The 12829-nt window shown below is 43.2% G+C and overlaps 1 pseudogene; it reads right to left on the bottom strand.

Annotated features, from left to right (window-relative positions):
- The window catches only part of LOC127911033 (general transcription factor II-I repeat domain-containing protein 2-like), a 236247-nt pseudogene that overhangs the window by 99302 nt on the left and 124116 nt on the right, over nucleotides 1–12829 (bottom strand).

The raw sequence follows: 12829 nt of genomic DNA, 5'->3' as shown, positions 1-12829 counted from the left end.
ACATTTATATTTATTCATAGTTATTTTAATCATTGTCCTCTGTGCTTTCCTACTCAAAAACAAGGACTTCAGATTCCATCAGGGAATATAACTGAAGGGGGGCGGGCGACACTTACCGCGTGCAAACTCGCTGTGCAATTAGTTCAATAATGTGATAATTTATCTGATATAATTGATCTGAAATAAATGGATAAGGGTTTATACGCTTCAATAAATAGTAATGACGGTATGGCCTTCTGAATTAGCCCAGTCAGAAATAAATATTTTCAAGTGTAAAAAAAAAGTAGCAATCCTAGGCCTAACTCTAGTGAATGTATCACCCGATGATCGCATCATTTTGCAAGTAAAATATCCAGCTACTTCTAGTTTATTTTCACCTCTCTCGAACATACCATATGTTCGATTTGACAGTCTATAGATATGCCTCATCTCAATCGGCAATATCATGAATTTGTCTCAACGTGATTCCCTAGTTGTTTAACATTCAAACAAATAGAATGTGTGACATTGTACCATTCTCAGGACCATCGAAACAACGTGTTAATCTTAACGGTACACAAAGCAGTTACATGTTCGCTTTACATCAACAAACCCATTCGTTGGCTTGATTATCATCCAAATCAAGGTACTTGGCACATAGAGCATCTGCTGCTGGGCTTGTCATCCTGATTACAAAGATAAATTGTTCAAATATGTTCAAATATGTCATAGAATCATATCTTTTTTTTTGTTGAGCTGGCAATATACAATTTAAAGAATAAACAAACAAATGTCATATGATGCTCAACATGACAAGCTGCAAAAACATATTTTAAACATTGTGTTGGGCAGCCAAAATTCTGCTTCATGCGCTAACGTGCTATATTGTAGGCCTATTCTTTAATAGACTACAATAGTTGTTTTTAATTGAGCATAAAGTGAGTAAGAAATATGTATATCCTAATTTATTCAGAATTAAACCAGAGACTCCTAGACTATCAAGAGCTCATGTGCCGAGTAGACTGCCCTGCAAGATCATTTCCTCCGTGCCTTTATACTCCGTTATTTTTAAACGTCCTACGCAAATCAGATTCCGGAGTAACCGTTGTGTCGAGAGCCAAGTGGAAATGGAGTTAGTTTCCTGAGGAAAAACTGAACACTTTTCCTCCACTCCACTTTCACTCTTCTGTGACTGTGTGTACTACACACGCACTCGCACATGTTTTTTTAGTGTCGTACACACTCAACCAGTCAAAGACATGTCCAACGATATCAAGTAGATATTTCGTTTTGGGATGTTGACTCAATGTCAACCGAAACGAAAGCACAAAGCACGATTGAAAAGTTTTAGTAAAAATCAAAAACGGCCATAAACAACTTATCATTAAACTCATAACGTATAGGTAGCTATATACCTGCTACATTTTAAGAAAGAGAACAAAGGACATAGAAATAAGAGGCTATAGAAAGGCACAAAAGGAGAACGCTATTTCCTATCTTGTATAATCAAATACAATAAGACATCTAAGGACAAATAGAGAGAAAGATATGAATGGTTGGTAAAAGGGTCACATTTCTCCTTTTGTATTTCTCTGTGTTCAAAGAGAGGAAGGCTCCTCTTGTTTTCCAAACACAATTTAGAAGATTGCACATTGGCAGACAGTGCCATGGCCCACTTCCTGGATCCATTTGATGGGACATGACTTATCTTGATGAATTATCTTGCAAGCTGCTCATTCCAAAAATATTATTGTTCTCTCGGAACTGTACTTTTCTCATAACTTATGCGTAAACCATATACCTCACAATTACTTATTATTGTGATTCAAATTTTAGCTTGCAAATCTAACTTGTGTTGCTGCAGCAACCATTGGTATCAGTGAATGAATACATAGCAGAGGTGGTGTAAAAGTATGATTTGTTTCCACACACAGCAGTGGTCCTCTTCCATGACATTGTCATGCATCTATGTGCTATAAGTGCACGATAACATATGTTTACACAAATGGGTTTATGTCCAAAGATACAATATTTTTTTTGCAGACTATGCAGCATTCACACCACAATAAAAGAGGACTGTGTCAATTGGCTTTGTATATACAGTAATGCGTTTATTTTGGCCAGATTTAGACTATTGTAAGCACCCCTTAGCCTTAGCACCTAAATCATGGCCTTTTGTGCGTGGATGAAATGTTTCTACTAATGGCTCTATATGAAAGTCTTCTTTCTGTCAAGATTACACATTGTGGCTTTATCAAATATATTTTGTAGTTTAGTCACACTACTCCAATTGATGATTACTACCTTTTATTTTTGAGTCATTCATCATTCTGCCCTGTAATTGGCTCTCTGTCTCCACCGCATGATTGTCCGTCATCACAAGCTAAGACAGATGGATCATGTCTGTTCAAAATAAATAAAACATTATCACACTATGTCAGAAGTAGTATGGAGGTTGATACCCGGACAGCAGGAGTTGACGTTACTTCAATCCATGGCAGCCATATCACTCAGCCCCATTAGTGTGACCAAGTAAATATTTGTGCCCACCAACAACTACCCCCTTTCCCGTTCAAGCTTCCCTTAGCCTGCTGACCATGTTATCTGTATGAACAAGCCTAGAAGGCTTCTCTCCTCTCTATCTCCTGTAGGAGACTGGACAATAACAAAGAGGCTGGAGACGAGACCTCAATCACCACATGACTGGTTAAATGTCCCAGCCAGGAGCCAGCCGACCTGTCTGCTAGAATGAAAGGAACAGACACAGGTTACTTCAGATGCTGTATCTTAATTTGATCGTCCTGTTGTTGCACAACTTTCCCTGAACAGCAGGAAATGCAAACTTTTAGTGCATTCCAGGTTTTAAAAAAGTATTCTAAAGTTTGTAATTTCCACTTTAAAATGTGATTTGCCCTAATGAAAAATATCAACCCCTACATGAAATGTCCATGAATTATAATCCACATAATAATTCACATTTCCTGTTGCTGTAGGATTATTTTCCTACTGTAGCAAAGTGGCTCAAATTAAGATTTTACTGTAGTTTGTGTGTGGTGTGTGTGGACAAAGCAGAGAAGCCTGCCTAGATACCCCATACCATGATAGTCTCAGGACAAAGCAGAGAAGCCTGCCTAGATACCCCATACCATGATAGTCTCAGGACAAAGCAGAGAAGCCTGCCTAGATACCCCATACCATGATAGTCTCAGGACAAAGCAGAGAAGCCTGCCTAGATACCCCATACCATGATAGTCTCAGGACAAAGCAGAGAAGCCTGCCTAGATACCCCATACCATGATAGTCTCAGGACAAAGCAGAGAAGCCTGCCTAGATACCCCATACCATGATAGTCTCAGGACAAAGCAGAGAAGCCTGCCTAGATACCATGATAGTCCATACCATGATAGTCTCAGGACAAAGCAGAGAAGCCTGCCTAGCCAGAGAAGCCTGCCTAGATACCCCATACCATGATAGTCTCGGGACAAAGCAGCCTGCCTAGACAAAGCAGGACAAAGCAGAGAAGCCTGCCTAGATACCCCATACCATGATAGTCTCAGGACAAAGCAGAGAAGCCTGCCTAGATACCCCATACCATGATAGTCTCAGGACAAAGCAGAGAAGCCTGCCTAGATACCCCATACCATGATAGTCTCAGGACAAAGCAGAGAAGCCTGCCTAGTACCCCATACCATGATAGTCTCAGGACAAAGCAGAGAAGCCTGCCTAGATACCCCATACCATGATAGTCTCAGGACAAAGCAGAGAAGCCTGCCTAGATACCCCATACCATGATAGTCTCAGGACAAAGCAGAGAAGCCTGCCTAGAGCCTGCCTCGATACCCATACTTGATACCCCATACCATGATAGTCTCAGGACAAAGCAGAGAAGCCTGCCTAGATACCCCATACCATGATAGTCTCAGGACAAAGCAGAGAAGCCTGCCTAGATACCCCATACCATGATAGTCTCAGGACAAAGCAGAGAAGCCTGCCTAGATACCCCATACCATGATAGTCTCAGGACAAAGCAGAGAAGCCTGCCTAGATACCGCCATACCATGATAGTCTCAGGACAAAGCAGAGAAGCCTGCCTAGATACCCCATACCATGATAGTCTCAGGACAAAGCAGAGAAGCCTGCCTAGATACCCCATACCATGATAGTCTCAGGACAAAGCAGAGAAGCCTGCCTAGATACCCCATACCATGATAGTCATGATAGTCTACCATGATAGTCTCAGGACAAAGCAGAGAAGCCTGCCTAGATACCCCATACCATGATAGTCTCAGGACAAAGCAGAGAAGCCTGCCTAGATACCCCATACCATGATAGTCTCAGGACAAAGCAGAGAAGCCTGCCTAGATACCCCATACCATGATAGTCTCAGGACAAAGCAGAGAAGCCTGCCTAGATACCCCATACCATGATAGTCTCAGGACAAAGCAGAGAAGCCTGCCTAGATACCCCATACCATGATAGTCTCAGGACAAAGCAGAGAAGCCTGCCTAGATACCCCATACCATGATAGTCTCAGGACAAAGCAGAGAAGCCTGCCTAGATACCCCATACCATGATAGTCTCAGGACAAAGCAGAGAAGCCTGCCTAGATACCCCATACCATGATAGTCTCGGGACAAAGCAGAGAAGCCTGCCTAGATACACCATACCATGATAGTCTCAGGACAAAGCAGAGAAGCCTGCCTAGATACCCCATACCATGATAGTCTCAGGACAAAGCACACAATTAGATATTTTCACTGATTGTTGTTTTGTTTTTGTTTGAACATATTTTAAATGTTGTTGGTCCTTTAATCATGGTGTGTTGTGTTGGTCATTAGACCATCCTACATCCTTCTCCTCTCTCTTCTCTCTCTTTGATGCATGATAATAATAACCCAGAAGTGGTTGGGACATACTGTAGTCTTTATTTCTTCTTCTTCTTCCCCCGGTTCTGTTTATCTTCCTGTCCGGCTGTAGTTTCACTCAGGCACTTCAACAAATGAAAAACAATCTAATCTAGTGACTTCAGTCACTAGTAATTATCCTCCATCCCAGAAGCAGAGGGGAAACCCACTCCTATCTAATATAATTACGCTGCCTTGCATGACATAAAAAAGCAACACAGAAGCTTTACCTTTTCTAATATATCAAAGGAGGTGATGCCATTGGTCAACTAGAGTGGGAGTAGGAACAAATACAGTCTTGGGATAATCATGGGAAAAGAAAAGCAATAACACTGGCTGGGTAGTGGCTGGTTGGCTGACTGTCTTGGTAATCAGTAATTCTGCTCTTCCTGAGAGCAGCACATGCATGCTACATGAACTAGTCTGTTGTATGGACTGTGCTGGTGGAACCTGCTGGCTTTCTGTGAACATCTACATTAAATATTTTTGTTAGTTCACCAAACCCCATATGCAGTTAGAAACTTTCAGGTGCTATAAAAACGACATGAAGAATTGCTCTGGTCTCTTTATCACACATTTTAAAGGGGAACCTGTATTTATAAAATATATATAATATCTATTTCTATGTACTGCTGCTGTATGTTTAGTTTTAAGTATAATTTGTTTCCTCTCCATGGTTTAACTCCTGTGCACTTAAGTATCCAAAGTGTGTAAAGTGTTTTGGTAGCATTCACCACTAATTCACACTTCATAAGATCAGGACGACAGCTGCTTAAGTAACAGCTTCCAGCAGCAGTTTATCATTATAACGATGACCACAGGGATTGAGGAGAAACAGAAACACTACTAGACTGAGACAGAGCAGGATAAGGTGTAGAAATGTTTGCTCTGGGCTGATACTATGAGGTGGGGATGGGGTGTAGGTTCGGGATGGGGAGGTTGAGTGGAGGTGTATGGCACTATAATGATACCTGAGTCTACTGTACCTGAACTGGCCATCACTGTCTTTTCGCACAGTGATTTTGCAGTGATGTCCATCTCTTTCCACAGAGTTTAACAGTCTGCTGCTTTCACTGGCTCACTGGCTTACTGGCTCCTGATGGCCCCTGACCCAGCCAGGGTCCTGTTCTCAGTCACTCATCCCCCTCTTGGGCCCTTTGTCCTAGGATGTAATTGCCCTTGCCGGCTTTGGAGGAACCCTTGTCTGGGGACACAAAACCGTCTCTCTGTGTGTCTGCATCTGGCTGGGGTCAAAAGGACAGCCCAAGAGGACCCGTTTCAGCCCTCCTCGCTCTCCTACTCACTAACAATGGCGTAAATACCTGGGAAAAGCAATTATTTGCTCTCCTATCTGTTCTCCAGCTTTCATATTCTACTGCTGCAGTCAGAATTTAGTTGAGCCAAATAAATATTGTGTCACTTACTAGAGTCCCTGCTTGAACACAATTTGGCTAGCTAGACTCTCCATCTCACGTTTGAAACTTCAGCCACCTAAATGTTTACAGCACAGGGAATCACGTTTGATACTCCTTCATGTGTGATGCCACTACCAACTGAAAATAAATACATCTCATTATCAAGTAAAATTCTGAATCCAACAGTATCTGCCCACCTGCATATTCACATCATGGACTGATTTGTTTACATTGGAGGTTGTACATGTGGTTATCTTTCAGTCAATCACTCGGGATATAGAGCCCCAAAAGTGGAGGTGTCATAATACCCATAAAACCTAGTGGCACACAGGGAAATGGTTCCAATTGTTTTTCCACCATTCATTTATCTCATGTGAAATTTTAGGAACACTTCAAATAAGGTGTGTGTTTCATGTAGGCTTACCCTGGCATGACGTATTGATAACCATGTAAATCTCCTTAGACAAGGTGACTGTTATTAATATATTTAGCTCTATTTACTCTCAGATTCGAAAATGCTAATTAGCGTCAAATAAACATCATGCAAGACTACAAATCCCTGCAAGCTCCTGCAAGTCATCTCTAGCTGATGCTTTTGCTAACAGGTATTGTGTCAATTTCAAATTTGCACAACACAGTTCACAGAATTGTCCATTTAAAGAAATGTATTCAAATTATTCATGACTAAATTTAACAGTAGATAGTTAATCCAGAGATTCTTACCTTTATCTTGATTTGGCAGTCTCGTCCAGATCATCGTGGCATTTGTATTTCTTTATGATAGCTACATTAGCAGCTAATTAGCATTTCATTTTTGGGGGGTAAATAAAGTCAAATATATTGATAAAAGTCACCTTTTCCAAGAGAGATTTACACGATTATCAAAACATCACACCAGGGTAAGTGTTTCTAAAATCCCCTATGGAAAAAATGAAAGGTGGAAAAACGATTGGAACCATTTCCTTGTTTGACTGCTAGTTTTCAAGGGTATTATGACTTATACTGTGGTACTCTATAACATACTATGGAGAGTCAACGACCAATCCTATTCACCTGAAGCAAACTGAAATCACGGCCAACGGGCCAATGAGTGCCGAGCCCGCCCTCGGAAAGCCCAGCCTTCCTGGCTATAATCGTGGGGTATGCGGGGCTATAATATGTGGCACACGTTTGAGGGTTGGTGTCAGGTTAAGGGAGTTTCTCCTTTTCAGAGCTCTTTGGTGGACATTTTGATGTTCTTACAAGAGCTTTTTGAGCAGGACCTTTCTTTTTTTCACATTGACGGTTTATATGGCAGCCATCTTGGCGTGTCATGTAGGGATTGACAGTTCTACCCTGGAGTCTCATCCTCTGGTGGTGCAGTTCCTGAAAGGCATGCATTGGATGAGACCAGTGTATAAGCATATGGCACCGACCTGGGACCTGCTTTTGGTCCTGGACGCTCTGTGTGAGCCTCCGTTTGAGACTCCATCGGAGTCTGTGGACCTGAAGGTCCTTTTCTACAAAACTACCCTGCTCATGGCCTTTGCATCAGCCAAGCGCATTGGGGATCACCACACAGTGCACTTTTCTTGTTTGGAGTTGGCTCCTGGCAACTCCACATTGATGTACCATCCTAAAGAAGCTTTTGCCCCAAAGGTTATGCCTATGTCTTAAAGGGCTGTTCCCTTTCTCACCACATCTGTTTGCTTCCAGTGAACAACAGAGGTTGCATGGCCTGTGTCCAGTGTGCAGTTTACACACATACTGTATGGTAGGACAAAGTACATCTGTGTTTGGTACCATCTTTTAGTCTGTTTAGCTAATCGAGCTCAGGGTAGAGTGCTTTCTCAGCAGCATCTTTCTCTTTGGAATGTATCTCCCTGGTATATGACAGCAGAGGACACCTAGCAGTGTACGTGCTCACTCCACTAGGGATACTCCACTAGGGATACTCCACTAGGGATGTGACGGCTTCTTGGGAATTGTTCAGGGGGATGAAGATTTGTGATATCTGTGCTGCAGCGAGATTGGGTTTCCCACAGACCTTTGTGAGGTTTAATCACATGGATGTAACTGCTCCCAGTGTGGCTCATAGTGTTCTTATGGCTGTGTTCTTATGGCTGTGTTCTTATGGCTGGGTCTGGGTGTTAGGCAGCGTGCACATTTATCTGGATTACATTTACATTTTAGTAGGCGCTCTTATCCAGAACAACTTACAATAGTGAGTGCATACATTTTCATACTTTTTTTCATACGGGTCCCCTGTGGGAATCAAACCCACAGCCCTGGCGTTGCAAGCACCATGCTCTACCAACTGAGCCACACGGGTTACCGCAGTTCCCCTGTGGGATTGAGCCTTGGGCCTCCTTGGTGTCTGGCAGCATGCAGATTGCGCATTTTGCCGGGTCACCCCACTTTCCATGTGGGTTTGATCCTTGGGCTGCCGTAATACGTTGATGAGGCGGTGCACGAATAAGCATTATCATGTCACAGCAGGTGCCCTGCTTGCGTGAGCTCTGACATTCCAGACTCCTTGGGTCTCTGTGTGAGTCTTTTTGGAACTCGTAAGGTCTATGGACTTGGACAGCCATTGTCAGTGTGTTTTGTCCGGGTTACCACAGTTTCCCTGTGGTTTTGAGTCTTGGGCTGCCTTGATGGGCAGCAGCGTGCGCATTTTATCAGGGTCACCAAAGACCCCTGTGGGTTTGAGCCTTGGACTGCCGTGGCTCATCGACTCTGGTCGATGCTATGCAGAGCGTGTGTGCACTTTACCAAGTCACGACACGTGCTCTGTTGTTTTGGACTTGCGGTTCCTTTGTACAAGTTCTGACATTTCAGGCTCGCAAGGTAAGTATTGTTCTTGGAACCGTGGGGTCTATGGACTTGGGATGCAGTGGCAGTGTGAAAGTGCGAATAGACAAGTTGTAGCAGTTCTGGTTCCCTATATGGGGCTTTGACATTTCAGGCTTCTTGGGCTTCTGTAACCCCTTTTTGAAGACGGTGGAACCTGTGTGCGTTTGGGCTGCCGATCGCCTCCTAGTTTGGTACCCTCTGAGCCGGCTTGGGGCATGATTGTATGTCCCCATAGTAATTTATACAGAGTGACTGACTGAAAGGGAATGTACAGTTATGAATTTAACTACTGTTCCCTGAAGGAGGGAATGAGGTTTAACATATTTTGGTCCTGCTCTGTCAGGGCTCGCTGAAGAGTGGTACTGAATTGAGAAGATGTATGCGAGCCCCGGTATTATAGCCAGGAAGCCGGGGCTTCCGGGGGTGTGATTTCAGTTTGCTACAGGTGAATAAGATTGGTTGTTGACTCCCCAAAGTATGTTATACCTCATTCCCTCCTTCAGTGAATAGTAGTTATATTCATAACAGCACGTTTTACATAGACAAGTGCCTGGATAGTGTAATGTTATTCCAACCAAAGACGCATGTGAATCGTGTGGGCTGCAACAAAGACACAACAAATACAAATAAGCGCTGTGAAAATCACACACTGTGGCCGCGTGGGTCTTTGAAAGCCTCTGAATATTTTCTTTGGCTGCTTAGGTCTCTTGACTCCATGACAAGACTGCACTGATTTCAGGTGGTTACATTTTCCATTAGAAATACACCTGGAAAAAACACTCATGACGCCTGCAGACTTGGCGTCTTGTTTCAGTTCATTGGGGCTGACTTCTTTAGTAAAGAATGTGAAAAATAGAGTCTAAAAGTATTGTCTCTTTGGACCTGATTGTCTCTTTCACCTTTCAAGACCAGTTCCCATATAAAGTCATTGTCATTACTCAGTCTACACCCGCTGACATAATATAAATGCTGAAGTCAGATTAAATAGTAGAGACTTGCATGCAGTGCATCACCCCTTGACCTCTCATTCACACCAGGTCGACACTGATTTGTCTAAGGTTTTCAAAGAGCCTTCATCAAAAAGAGAAATAAATGACATCCATCTAAACATTGCATCATCTTTGACATCCATCCAACCCATTTGAATATCGCCTGATTGCTTTGCTTTGGTTTTCTTCAAGGTATGAAGGTTAACACTTTCTTAGGGTTCACATACAGTATAACAGTATTGGAGCTCTTTGAACTGCACACCAATCTGATATAAAAACACTGCTTTTGTGGCAAAGAACCAAACACCAGGCAGCCTTGCATTCCTAACGAAACACTCACAGCACAACAAGAAAGTTCCAACTCGTGTTGTTGTCATGGATAGTTCTAAAATATCATTATGCTTGAAATACAGCTACTGCTTGACAACTGAGGTGGTTGTTGTGATGGTTCAGTTATTGTCAAGTTATTGTACCTTATGTTACAGTACTGAAAAAGGGATCTGTTTTCAGTTGTTCTCAAAAAAACAACCCACTTGTAATGATAGGATTCTATTCAGCAATAATACACACATCAGCCTTACTGGTGAGATATTCTGTCTTTCTTATATATATAAAAAAAAGTATTTGTTACAAGTGGTAGTAAGAAGGTACATTTCATTTCATATCAGATAATGTGTAGCTAGTATCAGTGTGCAATAAGTCATCAAAAATGGACTGCTGAGAGATTATTGTTGTGCAGTTGTCTGGATACAATCAATTAACTTTGGCTAGAGAAATTATTTAATATCCTTGCACTTCATTCTGTACACAGGGAATGGCTCTCTCTAGCTGGGTAAAACAAACTCATATTGACAGTTGACAGAATAATCCTGGGTAGATCATCAGAGCAGACCTGTGGCTCTAGTCCTGGACCAAACAGGTGGAACAGGTCCATCCTATAACCCTGCAGGTTGCCATGGAAGCCTTTGGGCAGCTAATAGGCAGACATCTGAGAGATTCCAGGATAGCTGCCAGTTCGGTTGTTCTCTCTGTGTTACCCATTCACACTTGACCTGACTGAGCTTAAACCTCTGTGGATAGTGTACCACATGCTAATGCTTTGCTCATTGGACATAGACTTTCTGGTATTGTCACCCAAAATAATTCCCTTAGCCAATTGAGCTGAGAGCAACATGGATATTAACTTATGTTAAACTTACTTACTGATTCCTTCACATCTTCATATCAAACACTCTGGTTGCAGAGACGTGAATGAGGAATTTTGAATATATTTCAAATATCTATGTTCTTCATCCGCATTACCCTTATCATTTCCATTCCATTGTCAGTGCTGAAGGGATGTTGAGACAGATATATGTCCAATAGGTTTGCACAGTCGGTGGGGTTTATTGCAGTGATACTCATGACCATTCTAATGACTACCAGGGGTAAGTATAAACACTCTACATGCCCTTGTCGACAAACACCTCACTAATTTGATACGGTTCCCCCCGAAACCAATGTGTATACTCAGTTGTCACTTGGGTTGCCATTGTCATGCTGAGTGTCATGGGACAAAGAAAGGCCCTTATCCACAACCAAGACTCTCACATCCAAGTGGGATGTCTATTTTATCACGTGTGTGTCATTGGCTTTCTATTATTCACAAGAATCTCAAAAGATGTGACCATTCACTGAACATAGCTTTTTAACATTGCATTTGAAAATAGCAGATTTTGTATACAGTATTTATTTTGTTCAGACACTCAAATGAGCACCCTACAGGATAGAAGCCAATGTGGTTGGGGAGGGAACAAACTGGAAACAAATTCATGGTTTTATTTAGCATTGAGGAGCCCAGGCAGCTGGGATGCACATGTCTGAGCCCACAGGAACGTGACAGATGCATGCACGACGGCTGCTGCTTCTACTGCAGGGGGTCTCGGCCATCTCCGTTCTACATGCCCAGAGTTGACGGGAAACACCGGGGCTTGCCTGGACAAGAGGAGACCCCGACGAGCTGTGCAGTTACACCCCAGCTACACTGTCTGACACTACCCGCAACCCCACATTGGGACAACCGTCAGCACCACATTCAAGCCTTCATGGACTCCGGAGCCGCGGATAATTTCATTGACCAAGACTTCGCCCGAGAATTACAAATCCTCTACATGAAATGTCCCATCCCTCTGCAGATGCAAGCCCTCGATGGACGCCCTATCGGCTCCAGCCAGGTGGACTATCAGACCAAGCCCATTCTACTGCAGGTTGGGGTGAACCACTCAGAGACTCTTAGTTTTTAGGACCATTCAAGATCCTGAGTCACATCAACCCGGTCACCTATCATCTCCAGCTTCCCAGATCTATGAGGGTCTGTCCATCCTTCCATGTCTCCCATCTCAAACCGGTAAGGACCAGTCCCTTCTCTCCCCCCACACCTGCCACTCCGCCCCCTCAACTTGTTGATGGTCGCCCAGCCTACACTGTCCGACGTTTGTTGGAGGCTTGTCGGGTTCGAGGCACCCTGCAGTACCTAGTGGACTGTGAGGACTATGGACTCGAGGAGCGGGCGTGGGTGCCTGCCCGGGACATCCTGGATACAGGACTTGTTCGGGACTTCAACCGACTACGTGAACAGTCCCTGGAAAGGCAATGTCCACTTTACATTAATTTCATGGACTTCATAAAGGCATTCGACACGGTAGACTGACCATCCATATGCAACCCG

Source organism: Oncorhynchus keta, chromosome 23 (assembly GCF_023373465.1).
Source record: "Oncorhynchus keta strain PuntledgeMale-10-30-2019 chromosome 23, Oket_V2, whole genome shotgun sequence".
Taxonomy (NCBI): Eukaryota; Metazoa; Chordata; class Actinopteri; order Salmoniformes; family Salmonidae; genus Oncorhynchus; species Oncorhynchus keta.
Note: the sequence above shows the minus strand (reverse complement) of the source record. Positions and strands in the feature narration are given on the sequence as shown.